At 41.1% G+C, this 20041-nt stretch overlaps 1 protein-coding gene across 1 annotated transcript in view; it reads right to left on the reverse strand.

Moving 5' to 3' along the window:
* Nucleotides 1-1091: 1091 nt before the first annotated feature.
* LOC129727880 (helix-loop-helix protein delilah) overlaps nt 1092-20041 on the reverse strand; it is a 216927-nt gene continuing 197977 nt past the window's right edge. Inside the window, exon 4 of the mRNA XM_055686131.1 lies at nt 1092-1179. The gene's annotated coding sequence lies outside the window, so the exon portion shown is untranslated. The remainder of the gene's footprint in view (nt 1180-20041) is intronic.

Raw genomic sequence — 20041 nt, forward strand, 5'->3', positions numbered from 1 at the left:
CTTTTGCTCCTTACCACCTTGCCAGCGCCAATCGGTTCGCAACCTGAACCCCAATCAGGCTGTTCATCGGACCGATGCATGTTTACGATAATGCGATTCGATTTGATTGCGGACGTTCTTCTTGTTTCGATGTGTTATTACGTGCCATTGTATTATTTTTCGTTAGTCAGAATTCGGGATATAATTTATACTATGTATATAAAAAGATCCGTACATCGATTTTCGAATTTCACCACTTCGTTTAGTTCGAATTTTAACATTCATTTTGTTCAATATATAGTACTACAAAGAGAAAAGTTTGTTACCAGTCCACCAGAGTCATCAAAATGTCGCAACTGCAAAACTTCAAACAAGCTAAACGCTCAAACTGCAAAAATCTCAAAACTGCGTAAACGTGAAATTCGCCTACATATGAAGGTTGTCAAAATAGTTAAACTATCAATAGCAAGTTAAAACTGTGAAATCAATCGTTTTACCCAAACCGTTATGACTTATTGGAAATATTTTGTGACATGCTATTTGCACAAATTGATAGCGAAGAGTCTACTTCATTTTAGAAACCTGACTATTCCGAGTTAATCTTTTATGAAAGTTTTTCATACATAGCACAATCCATTCGTTGGTATATGGCTGTACACTGCGTACCAGCAGTTATGTAAAATAGACCACGTTGTGGGCCATAGTATGTTTCCAAATAACTCCTATTCCTACCTTCTCGTGGTACCAGCCGGGATACGAGTAACCAATTGAAAATCATGGTAGAAACTCGGTCGTATACTGATAAGGAAGAGGCAAGGAGGCTGATCTCCTCGGAGGAAATCCTTGTCTTTCTGAAGCTTTGTTTTTCGGATTAGAGAAACCGTACCGCAACCGCAAATTTGGCGGTGTTGTAACTGCTCGGAGCTTTAAACGGTGAGTTGACAACATGGAAGGAGCGCCAGACTAGCATCGCCCTCACGAGTTCCTATCTCACACCTTTACGAGTCATATGATTACCATAGACTGCCAGCTGAAACATGGACCCGACTGGTTGGTGTTACCTGAGCAATATTGTCATCCAGTGATAGCTAGGTGAGAAACGACCATTGGCTCGTCAACAATACTTGGGCGATAGAGGAAATGCTTCGTCAGCGTCTGTCATCAAGATGGTACGGCTCAAAACAGCGTCTGAATTCCATGCTAGGAAAAAAACCCAAGATAAATTAAAATGAAATAGAGCGGATACTATGTTTAATAGTCTTTGGAGGCTAACTTGTGCGCCAAAATGTTGTAGTTAGTTTGTTGGGCAGACAATCGTAGCATCGAATTGTTTCGCAGGGCACGAGGTCGCACGTTAATATTCACTTGTTCCAAGAGCGCGAGGCAGTCTATGCGGCCTTTCAAAAGTTATGTGGTAAGCAATGCCCTGGTCGTGTCTTTACGGACAGACAGAAGCTCCATACGTATTAATAAGCAGTGACTTTCATAGCTCGGTAGACAAAATCGATCCGCCCATGGCAGTCGTTAGATGTCATAGAGGAGGGTATTCCACCTTCATGTCGCTGTTGATTGACGATTTTCCAAAACTGCTTGGGACGAAACTTGAGCTTCTTCTGTAAATCGTGTTGATATCGGCAAAAGCATCCGTTCATAACACTTTTGAATGTGTAGCTGAGCTATAGGAATCCAATACTAATGCAGCGTTAGGATGGATACTCGAAAAAAAATAAGATTAGAATTATTAGAATATTAGATAAGAAATAAAAATTTGGTATCGATATTATCTACAGTAGTAGAAATAATCAAATGAAAACAAAGTTGGGGTCTACTAAAGACACTATTGACAAATTACATAGGGCGGGTGTTTATAAAGTTGCATGTCCACATTGTGATAAAGTTTACATTGGCCAAACAAAAAGAAATTTAGATATCCGGTTTAAGGAACATACTTCAGAACTTGTAAAGGCTAAGAAAGACTCAGAAAAAGGAATAACTCACCATTTCAGATCCAAAATAGCCGAACATATATTTCATGAAGATCACGCTATGACTACCGACAACATTAGTCTAGTTCGATCAGTAACATCCCCTTGGAAATTAGATGTCGCAGAATGTTTAGAAATTTTCAAACAAAACCCAGCTACCCTCCTTAACAGAGATCAGGGTAATCATTTCTCTTGGCTTTTTAAATTTCTACCAAAAACTCCCCGACAAGGCATGGATCACCAGGCCGCACATTTCTCTACCTAACTCAAGTTGTTTACGTTTTCTGAGTTAAAATTTGCCCCAGTCGTTTACCTAATTAGGTATAAAATTCTTGGGGTTTCGCTATTTTCTCCACAGTCTAAATAAGCACTGACGAAGGCACTATGTCCAGCGGCATCCTTTATAGTTTTTGCTTCGAACTTAGAATCGACTGCCACAGAAACGCCCCCACCAGTAGAATTGCGACTGTAGCCGGCGCTGTTATCACAACGAAAAATTTGTAGTTATTTTCGAACATCTGGCGAGAAAGTACGCGGAATAGAGCCCGTTAGAACTATGATATCATAGCAAAGATCCGAGATGGCAACACGGAAGTCATCGACAGCGCTGTTCATACCGCCGGTACTCTGATCATTTTCAATTGACAATTGACAATTATCAGGCTATAGTGACGCTTTGACCCGTCGCTTTCAATTGGAAAGCTTTTGTATAATTTTCGAGCACTTCGTGAGTCACATGAAACCCAGTCTAAAGCTCTTGCTTTGATTTTAACAACTGTAGGGCTGGAAATTGATACAAATGCTTTTCAATTGAAAGCGGAGATTATCACCATCACTCTCACATGAAGGAGACAGGAGGCTTCACGTTTATATAGGAAAGAGGGAAGAAATATTGATCGGAACTTGCGTGACTTATTAATTGCAGTTCTAACTACGGCTTCCGGCATTAGGAAACTATCATCAAACGACGCGATGCGGTGCTAATTTCAATTGAGACGCTGAAGGAAAGAAAAGAGTCTCTCTCTCCGTCAATTGAAATAGTCAACGGTTTCATTTGAAATGATCCGATGAACAAGAGACGGGAAAGAGAGAAAGAAGTGATTCGATGACAGTGGGTGGAAGGAATCAAGTGAAAATGAAACTGCTCGAATCGAAATGACAGCGCGAGATATTCAGTTTCATTGTTTTGTTTCGAAAATTTAGAGCTCTGCATTCTGATAGTACACGTTGATTTCCTGGTGACGGCTAGCGGGCAGCTTGTTGGTCGCATTGTTGATGTGCAGTGCGAAGTGCCGAGAGTGCAGCTAGAATGTAAAGCGGTATCAGGCATCGAGTGGGAAGAATCGTAATAAAATACAAATAACGTATGAGATAACACGAGTCGGTAGAATCGACATGCACCTGGCAACGAAACAAGGACTACAATTGGAAACATGGGACACGGATCTGAAAATCACTCTGTTTTTATGTTTAGAACGGAAGCCGCAGAGCTGCAGGAACTTTGTTGGACAAGGCAAAAGCTATGAAAAAGCCGGCACCGGGCGACTATTTTCTACTAGAGTTGTGGAACCATCTATATTTTCTTAATTTATCAATAAAATCTTGATACATAAAACGGATCATGTTGAAAAACGTCTCTAAAGTTACCTCTTTCAAAAATGAAGCAAATCAGTTTTTCCGGATATTTTGGAATATATAAAATCCTAATAAAACTGTTATGCTGTGTTAGCATACAATCAAGAGCTGATTATATTAGCTTCCTAAAACCGGAAGAGTATTTGATTTTAACCCTGCAGAGTCTGCCGCAGGCCACGTAGAAAATATTGAGAATTTTCCTAATTTTGACCTTCAAAAACATCAAATGAAAGCACGTGTAAGCACAGATCCTGATAGTGTGCCTGAGAGCCCTGTTTGTGTTCCTCAAGAACCAATGTTAAAAGTTTGCGGAAAACTTGCGTTATTGTAGAAAAAGATGATTAAAAATTTTTAATTTTTTCTGTATCGATTGAATTTTTGGATGATTTATCAACAAAATTTTTTCATACATCACACCTATTTGGTCCAGAACATATTGAGAATGCGTAAAATTAATATAGTTATTCGTTTACATACACTGACGAGGTTTTTTTTTATTGTTTCGAAAAAAAAAATTATGCCTCGAGTCACGTGATTTATGGACAGCCTCTTGTCACTACAATACTTTCTCATATGACAAAATCATCTACAGTAAAAACTAACAATTTGACAACAAATAAATAGTTTTGGCCGTAAATCCTATCTTTCCGACCATTGTGCAACGGGCAGAGAATCTTATCGACGGCAACTTCTTCTCTAACATCATCAACGATTACTGCAATGCGAATATAGATTCGGTGCATGCGCTCAAAACTTTCGACGATATATAATACCCGCCGAAGGCGAACGTCACGGCCAAATATTGAGCAAATGCGGGGTTGTACAGAAATACAAGCAGCAGCTGGAGCCAGCGCTACCCACGGAAGAGCCACTTAGCACAGCTACTTTTGAAAATGGCAAGATAACGAGACTCGGAAATCGGCGAACAGACACGTGATAAGAGAACCATCCCGACACACTAAAACCCTTTCAGTTTCCAGACCTGGTCTTCCCGGAACGACGGTTAAGTATTACGTCGGGGAGTGGCTTTTGTGCGTGTACACCCTCTTTACTCAAATAACCTTATAGCTAACTACTTGGCAACTGGTAGTCTTTCTTACTCTCTGGTACCTCGTATACCCCTTGTGTCACGTTGGTCGGAACAATCTCTGTCCTCCTTGATGTCGATGCTGATAGGCATCATGCCGATCAAGACACAGATTGCATCGTACGACACCGTACGATACGCACCCTCAACTCTCAGGCACATGAACCTGTAGATACTTTCCAGTTTACCGCAGCAAGTGTTAATACCTAGCGCTCTGGACCACACTGGCCCACCATAGCTAAGTATGGACGAAACCATGCTGGCAGGAAGTCTTCGCTTTGCACCATAAACAGCTGAGCTGTTAGACATCATACGAGATTGTGCTGCAATAGCCGATGAGGCTTTCCTGCAGGCATAGTCAACGTGGCTCCCGAACGTGAGCTTGTCGTCAACCCCCAAGAGCTTCAAAGATCGCTTTCAGGTGATGGTGCAGTCTCCGACTCTGACCACCATTGCTCCGATTTACGGCTGTTCACAACCGTGACCTATGTCTTATGATGCGCTAGCTATACTTTCCTGGAGCGCAACCAGTCCTCGACCTTGCGTATACAGTGTGCGGCCGTCAACTCGACCTCTTCGATCGACTCGCCGTAAACCTCTAGCGTAGTTTGCAAAGCCAACAAACACAGCCCCTACAGAGAACTTTAGTTTCAACACCACGTCATACATGACATCCCACAACACCGGGCCTAAGATGGAACTTTGCGGATATCCTGCGGTGATTAGGACACATTTCTGACATTTATCTCCGTGTTGTAAACAAGTACTCGATTTTGGAAGTAATTTTCCAGAACACTGTACAGCAACACCGGTACATGGATGTTCTTGAGCGCGAGCGTTATGGAGTCCTAACTGGCGCTATTGAAAGCGTTTTTCACGTCGAGCGTGACGATTACGCAAAAGCGTATTTAGCCTTCGGCAGTAAGACCATTCTCTGCGGGAAGAGACAGTCATCCAGGAGTCTTTGCATGCCTGCCCGAAACAGCTCGGGGCCGTTTTTATCGTCTGCCTAATTGCCAGGTTAGAGCTTGCTCACCTTTATGAAGTTGGTGATCACGATGAGTCCCTCATTCGTAGCCCAGCTGTCGTCGTTCACGGATTGGATGTTCGGCAGGCTGGCCGACCATCTCTAGTCTACGTCTGAGATACTGGAACGTCGGACGTGAGACTCGACTGCCGGAGGACGAGGACAACACGATTAGTTGAAGCAACGATGGATCGAGTGATTTGTGTAGTTCGAGTATCGGAGGCACTGTCGAGTCCCTTCGAATCTCGAAGAGATTTAAGGCATGGAAATGGTCTCTCGTGCCTACTGTTTATTATTTCCTGAAGGGGATGATTAGGAGAGCAGGGATTATCGCAAGTAGTACGATATTCCAAACTTCGGCTCAACTGTTTGGCTTCGCCGACGATATTGACATTGTGGCGGGCCTTTGTGCAGATGGCGTATACGTTCATCGGACTAAAGACCTAAGCAAACCGATTGGAGACGAGTTCGTGTACCTGGGTTTACTAGTAACTGCGGAAAACGATATCAGCTGAGAAATTCATCGGCGCGTTATGGTGGGAAATCGTGCATATTTTGATCTCCTCCGATCGAGTAGAATTCGCCGCCGCATCAAGTTGACCATCTATAAGACACTGATCAGACCGGTAGTCCTCTACGGCCATGACTCATGAGACCAGCGTTGCCAGGTATCCAGATTTAGCTGGATTATCCAGATTTTTGAACATGTATCCAGGTAGACAGATTTGATGTCCAATTAGCCAGATTTTTCATGAATGATCCAGATTTTATCCAGATTCTATTTTCTCTGTTCCGCAAAAAGGTCATCCCTTCAAATTTGGCGCGAAATTTTGAAATTTTGTCACTTTAAATTTTACGTACCCCAAGACTTTTATCCGAAGACTTTACCTTTCACCCCACGAAATGACTTCCAGATTTTTTTTGCCTTTTCCAGATTTTTAAAAAAATGACCTGGCAACGCTGCATGAGACATGGATTTTGCTTGTGGAAGACTAACACAGGCGACGACGGCCAAAGATGCATCAACTTCACAGCCTACTGAGGCCTGATACGTTCTCATTGCTGGCCGGTTTTCCTCAAACATCACAAAGATACGCTCCCTCCAGAGTACGGATATAGACTCAGACCACCATCTAATAGCAGTCCTTTTTTCTACAAAATTCTGCAAAATAATGGAGTGCACATTTTCCTGTAATACCAAATAAGGGAGACCCAAATTTACGATGAAATCCAGCATCTAATTTTCTTATCTTTGCAGATAGAGTTAAATGATGTTCTACGATACTGTTGCCTCGTAAATTTTGCGCCACTTTGATAAAAAAAAATCACAGGAGGGTTGTATGCAAAGCCACGACCGCAAGGTTGAAGTAGAATACTTTTACAAGGAAGATAACTTGGCTGCTTGCGTGTCAGCCATTTATCAAAACTAGATGGCTCATGTAATGTCAAAATGAGTCAACTTTTCATTGAATGCATACTAGTACCGGCAATTGCACAAAGACTGCATTTCACCAAAGTGCCTCACTGCATCAGCTGCTATCGATGCTGATACCCGCTGGAACTGCTACGCTATCCGTAGTCATGCCACAGTTGAGGCCGCTATCCGCTATCGCTGGTATCCACTGCACTGCTACTGCTGCTGCTAAGGGAGGACTGCTGTTGTCGCTGTCTAAAACTATTATGAGCGGCTTCGGCTGAAACAGGCTCTTATATAGGCTAAATAACATATTTTAAATTTCAAGGTATATGATTCTGTCGACCGTGTTTGGGAAGCAATCATATAACGACCAATCAGAGGTCGAATTTTTTGTTCTGACAAGGCTTGACTATTTTCAATAGAACAATAGTTTGAACAATAAAATTCCAATTATCTTCATTTGGGAAGAATCTTAGAAGATGTTCCAGTCTTTTTGCCTCAAGAACGAAGGGAATCCATCGAATACTAACCGATTTATTAGCATTTGAAATTGGACATTATATGCACTTTTTTCGGCTTTAGATTTTCATTTCACATCCCTATGTAGCCGAACTTCCTGAGAGAAGTATTCTTCTTCAAAAGACAATTTCCACGTGTTGTTACGTGCTGGAGCACGAAATCTATGTCTGCGATAGGGAACCTTCACGTTCATGAGGCATGACTGGAGAAACGCGTCTAGTGATGCGGTAAAATTTTTAATGTCTTTTTGTGCAAATTATTGTACTCAGACAAAAACCTGTTTTGAATTGGATGAATTTTTAGTGAATAAACGTAAACCGTTTGTTATTTAAAGTTGGTCATGCTGATCGCAGCCTTTGCGCTGCCCCTACAGTGGGAGGTTTACTAAATAAAGTAAAAGTAAAAATTAGACAACTACAACAGAATTTGATTGCATCGGTTACTGATTACAACTTTTGAGCTGCCCTAACATTGGGGGAATTGAGATACGCGGACAACATGCACTGTGGAAGCTATTTCACATTCAGTAAATTCGACGGGTGCGACAGATTTAAATTGCTAGGATCCAACACGGAATGCTTGCTTGCGTTGGCAAAAATTATTAACTTTCAATGACTTGTTTATTTGCCTTGAAAAAGGCATTTCGATTTCCAAAATTGGATTTCCTGATGGCAATCATGCTGCCCCAACACGGGGGGAATAATGGGTGTCTGGAGACACACGCTGAGAAAAAACCGCGCTGCTCCTGAGACGTGGTGACCAACCACAGGGCTAGTGCTGCTGCTAAGGAAAGACGACTGCTGTTGTCGCTGTCTAGAACTATTATGAGCGGCTCCGGCTGAAACAGGCTCTTATATAGGCCAAGTAGCATGTTTTCAATTGCAAGGTATATGATCCTGTCGACCGTGCTTGGGAAGCAAGCATATAACGACCAATCAGAGGTCAAATTTTTCGTTTTGACAAGGCTTGACTATTTTCAATAGTACAATAGTGTGAATAATAGAATTACATTTATCTTGTTTTAGGAAGAATCTTAGAAGATTTTCCAATCTATTGCTGCATGAACGAAGGAAATCCATCGAATACTAACCGATTTATTAGCGTTTGAAATTGGACATATTTTTCACTTTTTTCGGTTTTAGATTTTCATTTCACATCCCTATGTAGCCGAACTTCCTGAGAGAAGTATTCTACTTCAAAAATCTATTTTTCAAAATAACCAATTTAGAACCTAGAAGAAAACTACAAATCCCAAGAAGAAAACTACAGGTGCGCGGTCTAGCTATTTCAAAAACGCGTCAAAAGCTCTCACTCACTCAAACGCGAACGATAACCGTGCGCCTCCTTTCACTGTTGAATTGATGGAGACGATTAGTGAACCATTTGACAACCGTTCGAGGGAACGAGTTTATGGCTAAATTTGGATGCGCTTAAGGTACTGTGAAGTGTGACTGGTTTGGTGCGGAATGACTGCGAGTGATATAGAAATCTTGGAAAAACTATCTAAGTATCTTCAGGAAAGAGAATATCGACGAGCTTGAAATATGTCGACCACGACTCTGAGGAGAAAGAAGCGTTGGCAGGAGGACAGAGATCGTGGAGAACTGGAGCAACTGTTTCGGGCTATTGACACGCGCAAGTGTTTTTAGAAGGTATAGTAATCCCGTATAGGCTACACACCGAGTCCAGATATGTGTAAAGCGCGATGTGGCCGACGAGTGGGAGTAGTTCATTGATAATTGATAGCGGAGCAACGAAAGGAGGCGAAAGAAAAAGATAACCTTGGAGTGTCTACAAACTAAAGCAGTATCCCAGTTATCGGTATTCTAGAGATCAAACGGGAAATTGGGTTACCAAGGAACAATAGAGACGTAGGCAAGGACAGATTACCGGCCGAGCTCCATAAACACGGAAAAGAGGTACTCTATTACCTATTTCCTGGATTTGGAAGAGAGATACTACTGGAGGAATGGATGGAAGGAGTTGTATGCCCCAACTATAAAAAAAGAACTACCGCGTTGATCAACGCCACCTACAAAATTCTCTCACAGATTCGGCTTCTCCGTCTATCTCCTTTAGCAAAGGGATTGGTAAGGCAGTATCAAGCAGGCTTTTCGTAAGCACGCGCTACTACGGATAAATTCTCTTCTCTTCAGCAAACTCTTCAAAAATGCCGGGAGCAAAACGTGCCCATACATCATGCTTTCGCGGACTTTAACGCAGCATATGATATAATCGATCGATACCAGCAGCTGTTGCAAAAAAAGGGTAAACCGATGATTATTTTGACACTTGCAAACTTTCGTAACGAGAGAACGACTTTTTCAAACTTGACCGAAATCAACCAAATTTCACCCAGTTCACCCAGCTTTTCAGAGTGTTATTTATGCATCTGCTAAGTTTGCAGTTGTCAGTGAGATTCTAGCCAGGATAAAAGAAAATAAGCAAACCGTTCGCAAGAGGATTATTCACCCACATGAAAAACCTTGGGTCATCGCATCATGACTTGGGAAAATGTGTATGTGTATACGTAATTCAACCATCTCAGAGGTCTTTCAAAGGTTCCAGTAACGATTGGCAGTGGATCTCAAACCAGAAGCTGGACGAAAACGGGTTGTAACGCCAAAAACCGAGACTCAGGCACTACTTGGAGAGACTTCCATTGTGCACCTGACGATGGTCGGGAGGCTACAATGGGCCGGACATGTCGTGAGGATGCCGGACTACAGTGTGGTAAAATCAATTCCGTTCAAGGAATCCAATCCAATAGGAAATTGACAACGAGTAGCCCAGGACTGAGAAGTGTAGAAAAAAAAATGTTGATACAGCAAAAGCCACCTGAAATAAGTAAGTACATTCCTTTTACAATCGAAAAATCTTATTTTGTACTTAGTTGTAACACTTTAAAAACGTTGAAAAGCGAAGGGAAGTTTTCTTTGAAATATTAAAAAGATTGTAATTCAATTTTTGGAGCTGTTACAAGCTACAGTGTTACAGTGCCTGATAATTTTTAATTTTCTGAATTATTTTCTCTTATTTTTGTTAAAAAAAGTCAAGAAATGGATAACGCCCTAAATTAATTGCTGCTGAAATACTTTTTAAGTATCTCAATTGAAAAACTTGTTGGCTCTTTTATTACTTGTGAAAAAAGTTCCCTCACCATTAGGTAAATTATTACGAGTTTTCAGGTGTTTTCAATTATTAATATTCGTTCGCATTCAATTTTCTCATAATAATAGCTTTTAAAATTCACTTCTCAAGTGCTTTTCACGCGTTAACCGTAGTGGCAACTATTCCTATACCTTTTAATTTCCTCGCACCGTATCTCATATTTCCGCCAACTGGAATTCCTTGTACAGAAATTCAATTATTTTTAATGAAGAAAAATTCCCATATCGCATTGCATATTTTTCACTGCCCTGGTTGACTTTTGGTGCGGTGACCGTCGTCGTCGTGTGGCTTCTTCAGCGCGAGATTCCGTTTCCATCGCAGCTTATCGCCCTCCGGAGGTGGCTAAATTAAATTATGCTGCCATTGGAAATTGATTACAAAATTAATTTCGCCAGCCGATGTCCAAACAGCGATTACCAATTATGCTGAACTGCTTAATTAAGAAAAATGTCGTAAAATATGACTCGTAATATTACGCTAAGCTACACTGAATTAAAACACAGACTGAAAAGCTGCAGGCACCCAACGCAGCGATGCTGCGATTTGAATAACAATGGACTTTATTGCCTGCCGTCCGAAAATAAAAACAAAACCGCATTTCAGCGCCCAGTCAGACGGCGGTCAGGTTGGCTGGCTGGCAGGAGAAAACGCCAACTTTTTCTACATTTTAAACGCAACGCTGCCGGCATGCGAGTCGCTCTAGAACTGGTCTACTGGTCCGGGTGTTGCACTCATATGCAAAGCAGGTGGTATGGCCCCAGACTGTACCATAAGGAGTGCAACTTTTGCCGCCATTAGCCGTAGGAGTCCGCAGTGTGTACGCAGTGTTATCGGTTCCCGGGCGCTTGTTTTCACTTCAAGCTGGACAAGCGCATGATATAAAATGATATGGATATTAAACATGCAAGGCTATTTCTAGTCTACCGGAATGGTCCACGGGTGATGGCAGGCGGTTTGCTAACAGTTACACCGGCTTGGAAAATCTGTTTACAGGCTGCGGGAGCTTGTTCGTGGACAGCTAACACGCGCCCCTATCGACATCGTCGATGGTATCGGGATCGGGTATTTTTTTAGTTTAATAGTTGAACAATGGTTTTTTTTACTGTCACCATCTAGTTCAACAGCATTTCGGGACGTGAAGACTTTTCACAATTTCCAATATTCTTACCTCAATGTTGTGAGAAAAGAGGTCCCCCTAAAATATCTGCCCGGGCCCCTAGCACCCTTATCCGACTCTGTTCAAGAGTTTAAGAGTGTTCAATTAAATTCTCCAATTCTTCGATTAAAATGATGTGAATCTTGTAATCTTGTATAAAAGAAAGAAAAATAAGCTGTCGCCCTTTTCAATTGCCATTATCACAAATAAATTTGCTTAAAATCCATCTTTTTAAGATTTTCCACATCTAAAATTGCATAGACGTTTATTACTAATAAACGTTGTGCTAAACCATCAGCTGTAAAGTCCATTTTAAGCTATATTCACGCTAATTATTACAATCGAAAGGAACGAAATTTCGCAGCTATCAAAAGGGGGAATTTATAGGCGCGCAAAGCCCAGAGTATCAATAACGATAATTCAGTGGTTAAAATTATTCAATAACAAGGTCCGGAGCAACGATTGCAATCAACCGGCCGAGTGGTGGTCAAAGTTGAATGCTCACGCAATCTCGTGCAGTTGGCCGGCGTCAGTCCGGGCGCCACAATTTCACGCTACCCGCACTGGGAACGGACGGAAAAGATCAGAGCCGTGGCGTCGCTATCTGTCAGAGAAGCAAATTCTGCTGCAGACTGACCTCTGTATCAGCCAGCGCGAATAAATAACGGACCCTGGTCCGATCCGACAGATTGGGCAGCCCAAAATAAACGTCAAATTGGTAGGTAGCTTATCGGAATTAAAGTTTTCGGAATAATCAACAGTAATTTAAATCCGATAGTCTGCCGGAGACGGTCCGTTGATTACCATAAGGACGCAAGTAAGTGGCCCCTCAAAGTTGTCGTTTCGATTGCAATCGCAGAAAGATGGTGTGCGATCATATATTTGAAAAGTTCAAAGCAGGGGTCAGAAGTGGGTCGAAGGTTGCTCTTTAAAACGTATTTACAATATTATTGGTTTATTTTTTTTTCTTCATCTAATATTATTGGTTTATGTTTGCTTTCAATTTCAACCGAACGCATCATCGATCACACTTTCAGCAGATAACGTTAAAGATAGTATAACAAAATGTAACATCGCGCCTATAAACCATGACGGAAACAGGTTAACCGATTGATCGTGGTGACAGACGCGAGAGTATACGATCGAATTCATTAGTATCTTTTATCACTTCATCTGGTTCGTTATGCGTGATCATCGCATAATCTGCGCCTGAGGGGTGTGATGTTGTGATCATAATTTGCGCACACATCACAACAGCAGGTGCAGGCACAAGATCTATCGCTCGTGTCGATGGAGGACGCTGGTGGCAGATAGCTGGATCGCCAATACTGTTCCTTTGTGGGAATGTATAAATTTACCCAGCGTGAAACAACATATGAAGAATAGTTAGTCACATTTCGTGCCCGTAGGCTGACCGGCTAATGTTGCCGAGCGAAAAGCCCGTTCGATCTCGGTTCGCCTCATGGTGAAGGGTAAATTTTAAACTTGGGATAGACAAAATATTTTGAGCGATGTCTTTTTTCTTTCTTTCTTTTTCTCTCTATGGTGTCGATAAAATCCAGCGAAACCGATGCCAACCGTTTGGCATGCTTGGGGTTTTATTTCAATTTTATTACAAGCATTTATTATGTGTTTTGAATATAGCTTCCCTGTGGTGTTGGTTTGCATTTTCATAAAATTTCTATTTGATTCTGTTTATTGATTAATTGCTTCGAACTTGCGAACGTTAAAGCTTTGTAAAAGTGTTCGGATTTTGAAGGACGTTATTGAAATAGTGAATTTATTAACAAATTTTGAAATGTTAACATTTCTTGCTTAGCGCACCTACGCTATGATAAATTTTGTAACTTTCCATATTGATTTAAAAAAAGGAAATATTTGTTGTAGTATCTCTATCGTATAATTCATAAATACAGTGGTGGAAAAATTTATAGGTGCACGCATTGCTCATAAATTCATCTGAGTTTTAACCTATCAGGTATGAGGCATATTTGAACGCAATATCTGTTTAATATTGCTTACATTATGAGCAATAAATATAAAAAATGCTATCTGTCAAAATTCATGGTATTCTGTCCGTGAGCGAAAAAAAACTTTCATTAACCAATATTTAAGTGGAAAAAATTACGATCAATCAGACTGGATGGTTTAGACATCACCTTCAATTCAAGTTCCGTTTTAATGGCAATAGATTGAGAAATGCATCTTGTTTACTAATTTCAGTACTCGACGCACATTCCTAGAACTAGTTTCCCTTTCCACTCTCGTGTTTCTGATTTCTTCTGGAACTTAACAGATTTTTTAACTGTATTCTGTGGGTAGTCGATGGTTTTTGCTATTTTTTTTTTTGAAAGTTTTACCTTCATTTTGTAGTTTTTGATCAAGCTTTTTTTATCAGAGGTAAAATGTTTACCGCGACCCTTTATCGGTAAACAAAAAGCAAAATTATAAACCCAACTTTTGAAATATTTATTTATCAGTACAGAGTTGATGTTTCCGCCCACAGGAAACCCTATATCAAAAATTTTTCAATGAGCAAATTGTATTAAAAGTCACGTCACGATGTATAGTTTACTTTGCACCTATTATTTTTTCCACTCAAACTGTTGGTCAATGAAAGTATTTTTTCGCTCACAGACAAAATACCACGAATTTCGACAGTTAGCATTTTTCTATTCATTGCCCATAATGTAACCTCACACAGATATTGCGTTCAAATATGCCTCGAACATAATAGGTTAAAATGCTGATGACGTTATAAGCAATGCTCACGCCTATTATTTTTTCCACCACTGTATGTTACTTCCAGGCTTGTTTGTAAACAATACTCTTTTTAGATATTTCGCCTCAACTTAAATGAGATGCTGATAGCCTCTTGGACTGTGAATGAAACTTTGTCACTGTGCAGGCTTTATTAAACTAAACTTCGCATACTTCATTTTTCAAGCATTTATCTAGACTAACATTCGTAAATATCTTAAATTTATTAATCGTTACTCAATAATAACAATAGAAAGATAGTCAAGGAATGAGTTTTAGAAAATTGCTTGGATCCAGCCCATTGTAGTATAGTCGATTCTTTTATTCTATTGATAAGTCCTAATTGCGAAAGCAAACAAATCCTAACAATTAAAATTACAAATTTCTAACAGTGTTGAGAAGTCACCATTTGTGATTGGACACACATACTCATTATTTACTAATATATATCATAAATACGTAAGCTACTAACAAATCCCCCCTTAAAAAAAAATCTTTTATTCTGTAGAGCCGCGTAAAGAGGTGCAATGAACATGCTATCGGAAGCTCCCTCAATATCAAGAAAAGCGCCGACCGCTGTCTCTTTATGTTTTAGTGACTTTTTGATTTTCGTCATTAAGCAGCATGCAGCAGTTTCGGTAGATTACTACGGTAGATGTTTATGCAAGTGTAAATCCTTCAGAAACTGGCTGCAGATGTAGTTATCAAACTCATAGCTCTAAAGGCTTTGGGCAATGTTTTGTCTTTTTTGCACGGCATAAACACCACCTTAACGTTCCGCCAGTTGTTCGAGATATGTCCGTGTAGAATATGTGTATTTCGTTCTGGAAAGCATTGAGGTCTTATTCATTTCTTATTTCCAAAAAAGAGCTTCATATCGTCGGCGTAAATTAACACTTTTAGTTTTTTGAGAATAGAGGAAATGTCGTGAACGTACAAAAAGAAAAGGAGATGACCTACGTGAGAGCCTCGGGTGACACCAGAAGTGACTAGAATGGAATTTGTGTTTTGTCCGTTAAGTTTAACTATTTTTCTGTTAAACCTGATTAAAGCTACTTCAGGAGTTCTGGTTCAAGTTCAATTTTTTGCAATTTGAAGAGTAGCATCGGTATATCTATGCGATCAATAGTTTTGCTAAAGTCTGTGTAAAGAACTTCTACGTGGTTTCCATTATCCATTACATTCAATGAATAATTCATAAATTCAAGTGAATTGGTCAATGTTGAACGGCCTTTGAAGAAGCCATGTTGCTTCTCAGTCATTCGGTTTTTAAATTGGAAAAGTAATTTTTTGTTAAGAATTTCTTCGAGTAGTTTAGGAATGCAAGAAATTATGGGTATTCTACGATTACTACGCATGTCAGATTTCCAACCAGATTTGAAAACAGGCACTAGAAAGGAGCCATTCCCTTTTTTTGGGAAGCATCCATATTCCAGTGACATGTTAAAAACCAGAACAATAGAGCCGTAAGTTCCGTTGCAAGATTTTTGATAACTTCATGAAGGGATTTTGTTTGAGGCAACTAAGTTATTGAACGCCTGCGAACGCCCGCGAACGCCAATAACTGGTTGTTTAGGTGTCTACTATAGAAATCCAACTCTTTGTAAGTCACTTTTTTCGATACGCCGAATTCTTTATGTACCTGGAAGAAAAATTTCCTGAGTTCCTCCACAGTTACTGGTAATCCCTCGGATGCCAAAGTGATTTGTATGCTTGTCATACCGTCGTAGCAAATCTTTGGGTCTTTGTCGTGTATGTAGGCCAGGTAGAGACGAACGAGGTACATAATTTCTCGGATCCCTTAGACGGCAGCTTCCTAAATTTTGGGCTGATGGCGAATGAATCCTGGTTCGCAACGCAGCCCAGAATGACGTCGCGAACAGTTCTCAACTGTTCAGGGGTCAGTAGGAAAGCTGTGGGGTTAGGTGATCGACATGCATGTGGTCTCCAGCGGTGCTAATGGCCCCGTGTTTGCCAGGGCCCTTGGCACATGTGTTTGACAAAGTCGGCTCAGTCGACCGTTGTCTCGTGTTTGAGACCTCAGCCTGATCGACGGTTGGCAAACTTAGCTTGTGGCCTCCTCGCGTGAGTGGGCCAGGCTTAGCAGTCTTTTCAGACACCGTTGTTGCGATTGGAGGAGCCACTTGACAGCAGCATGAAGTAACTTGGGTTCCCCCTTGTCATACAATTGCATCTCCGACGACTGTTTGTCGGGCTCTCCTCTTTCTCGCTAGTCGAACCGAAGATTAGTGATGATACTGAAGCCCTCCGTGCAGCGATTCGCTGTTGAGCTTGAAGTCATCCTCCAGTTCCATCGTCTCGGTCTCACTTGTTTTGTGTGGTCTCGAGGGGCTGCACGCCTTGGAGTGTGTTAGCTTCATTTACTCTGCCCGGGTTTAAAATTTGTTGTTGTTTTTTTCTTCAGAATCCAGCTTTGATTTCACGAGTTTGACAGAAGACTAGAATACTGTGAAAGGGCGCCAGGTATTCTACAGGTCTCGTTAGCAGTGGAAAATTTATTAAATACTCATCCCTTCCCATTTCATGGCACGTTAGGATTACTCCTTAGCTTGGGATTTTAACCATTAGATTTTTACGTAACAGCCATGGTTAATAGCTATCATAATCACCCTCTTTTCTAAGACTTTGGACCCTCTGCTCTAGTTCTCAATAATTAGGTACAGGTTAAACTAATATTTAAGAGAACTGTCGAAGGGTTCATAACGTTTGCATTAAAAAAAATAACTTTTTTCAGAAGGTGGGAAAACTAAGACAGATAATTGAGTTTGATAAACTTCCCAATCCTTCTAGTTGGTCTCAGGGTACGGTGCTGGCCTTACAAGCCAGTCGTCGTAGGTTCGAGTCTCGGTTCGGGAGAGACTGTTAGTGTCAGTAGGATCGTAGTGCTAGCCCAGCAATTGTCCTGTACATCAAACAGTTGGCTGCGAAGTCTGTGTATAATAAACAGAAGGTCAAGTTTCGAATCGGAATGTAGCACCAAGGGCTTTGCTTTACTTAAATTTCCCATGGCAGGTTTATATTAGCCTACTGGTAAAAAAACTCTACGCCTTTCAGGTATAATTTCTGCAGTTACCCAGAACATTAACCATGGTGGACAAAAACATGCATTTATGTATCCATAAATTACGTAACCCTCTGGGGTTACTATTTGTTACATAGGGAAGGAGGGGGGGGGGTAGGTAAGATCAGCGTTACGTAACAAAAACACTCTGGAGAGACTTTCAAAAAATTGGGTTTTTTGCGTTACGTATTTAATGTATGTCGCCTTATACGTTTTATTAATCACTTCCTCCTTAGTTTTAGCGACAAAATTAGTAGATCATACGGTTCAGGTTTCCCACAGATTCTCGATGAAACGCAGCTGGAGGACGTTGGACAGGTTCGTCGACTTGGGTACCATGTCGATATTCAGCCTCTCCATCTCTTCCAACGTTCGCTTCGAGTAATGGGCCGACGCCAGATCCGACCAAAACACAGCGTCTTCGCCTCTATAGTATTTGTTGATGAACGACGCAACTCCCCCATTCACTTCGTACTATATGTTTCCTCGTTCACGACCAATCCGCAGCGAAAAAAGGCCGGCTTGACATCTCCTTCTCGCTGATTGTCAGCCACAGTAGCACCTTCTTTGGGAACTTGAAGCGTCAAATGAACTTTACCTCGGAGCTCAGTTGTTTCGTGGGGGAAGTAAAATACGAAGTGCCGTGCCAGTCGTTGCCATCCAGGGTAAGATAGGTCTCGTCCATCGTCGGGCAAATCGACTTGACCGTCTTATTCAGCAGCTGCCGCTGCGTATTTGCCTGCAGCATCAAAATGATTGGACGGTGTTGCCGCTTCCTGATATGTACGCCATTTTCGCCAGGCACTTTTTCACAGTTTGTTCGGTTTCGCCGACCTCTCGGCCAAGCGCACGCAGCGATGTAGCCACTTTGCCCCCGGTGGATGCTGAAGATCCTTTGGGGCTTCTTGTCACTCAGTGTTGTCAGCCGTCCGGAACCGGGCTTTCTTTCGATGCTCTGATTGTGGTTCAATAGTGCCAAGATGTTGCAGATGCCGGAACGGGCGTATCCAGCGTCCAAAAAGTGCCCCACGATTTCCGTTTTCAACGCCGGGGTACAGTTCTTTGAACGCTCACGCTTCTGAACGGAGCAGGGTTGCAATATTTCACTGTCAGTGATCGATGCTACCTTGAAACTGAAAACTGTGAATATCAGTTTCAGCACGAACAAGCTGAAAATGAAAATCGCTTACAGCTCCACTCAGTCGACAGTGATAACGTTGACAGGCAGTGTTACTGTGAATTCGCGCACGCTGTGTCACTTTAGTGATAATTATGCGGTTGAGGATGTAGATGCTTATCTAATTCATAGGGTTTATGCGATGGATTGATTCAAATCACATGATTTCGATTATAAATAAGTCATATCATTCAACTCACTGACATGGTTTCCACTGGGAATTGACTTGGGCGACAGTCAATATCAGTTTTAAGAGAGTGAGAGTGAAACTGCTGTTGTATCATTTTCATTTTGCAGTGTCGCAATTTCGCAACTCCATTCTAGCTAGCTTCACCATCACGGTTAAGGCTCGATTGATAGAGCTGTCATTTTATTTCTGCTGATTCATGGGTTGCTATGATTGATGCTGCATGGGTAGTTTCGTCATTGCGTGTGAAGGGCAACGTTATTGGCTATTTTCTTTTCTTTTAGTTTAAGTTTCTATTATTTTTTTAAATTTTTTTTATTAAAGAGGCTACCCAGTCAACCACAAATCGTATCCAGCTTTTTACGCACCATAATGGCGGTCGCTATAATGCGTGTTCGTAATATGCGAACCTCTCTGCTTACGTCAGATTTGCGATTTCAGAAAAATTGGCAACACAAATGTTGCCAGATATATTTTTCTTTTGATAAATTGTATGAAGACTTCAAACTGTCGTAAGCAGAGTTGTCAAAAGGGTGAATAATTTATTACGAACTTTGCATTATAACGTCCGCCATTATGGCGCGTAAAAAGCTGGATATCAATGTGTGAAAATTATGTCAAATATATATCTTAACAAATTCGACATCGTATACCACGCTTATTATCATGCACAGAAATTCAGTTTCAATTGTATATCATGTGGGAGTCTAACCGATTTACGATTGTAGGCTTAAAACTGTGAGATAGTGTGGAACAAATCACTTTCAATCGGAAATTATCGTATATAAATACGTATATCAATAAATTGCATACAATTATTCCACAGTACGTATATCGCCTCCAAAATTGTACGCATATG

Source organism: Wyeomyia smithii, chromosome 3 (assembly GCF_029784165.1).
Source record: "Wyeomyia smithii strain HCP4-BCI-WySm-NY-G18 chromosome 3, ASM2978416v1, whole genome shotgun sequence".
NCBI classification, from domain to species: Eukaryota; Metazoa; Arthropoda; class Insecta; order Diptera; family Culicidae; genus Wyeomyia; species Wyeomyia smithii.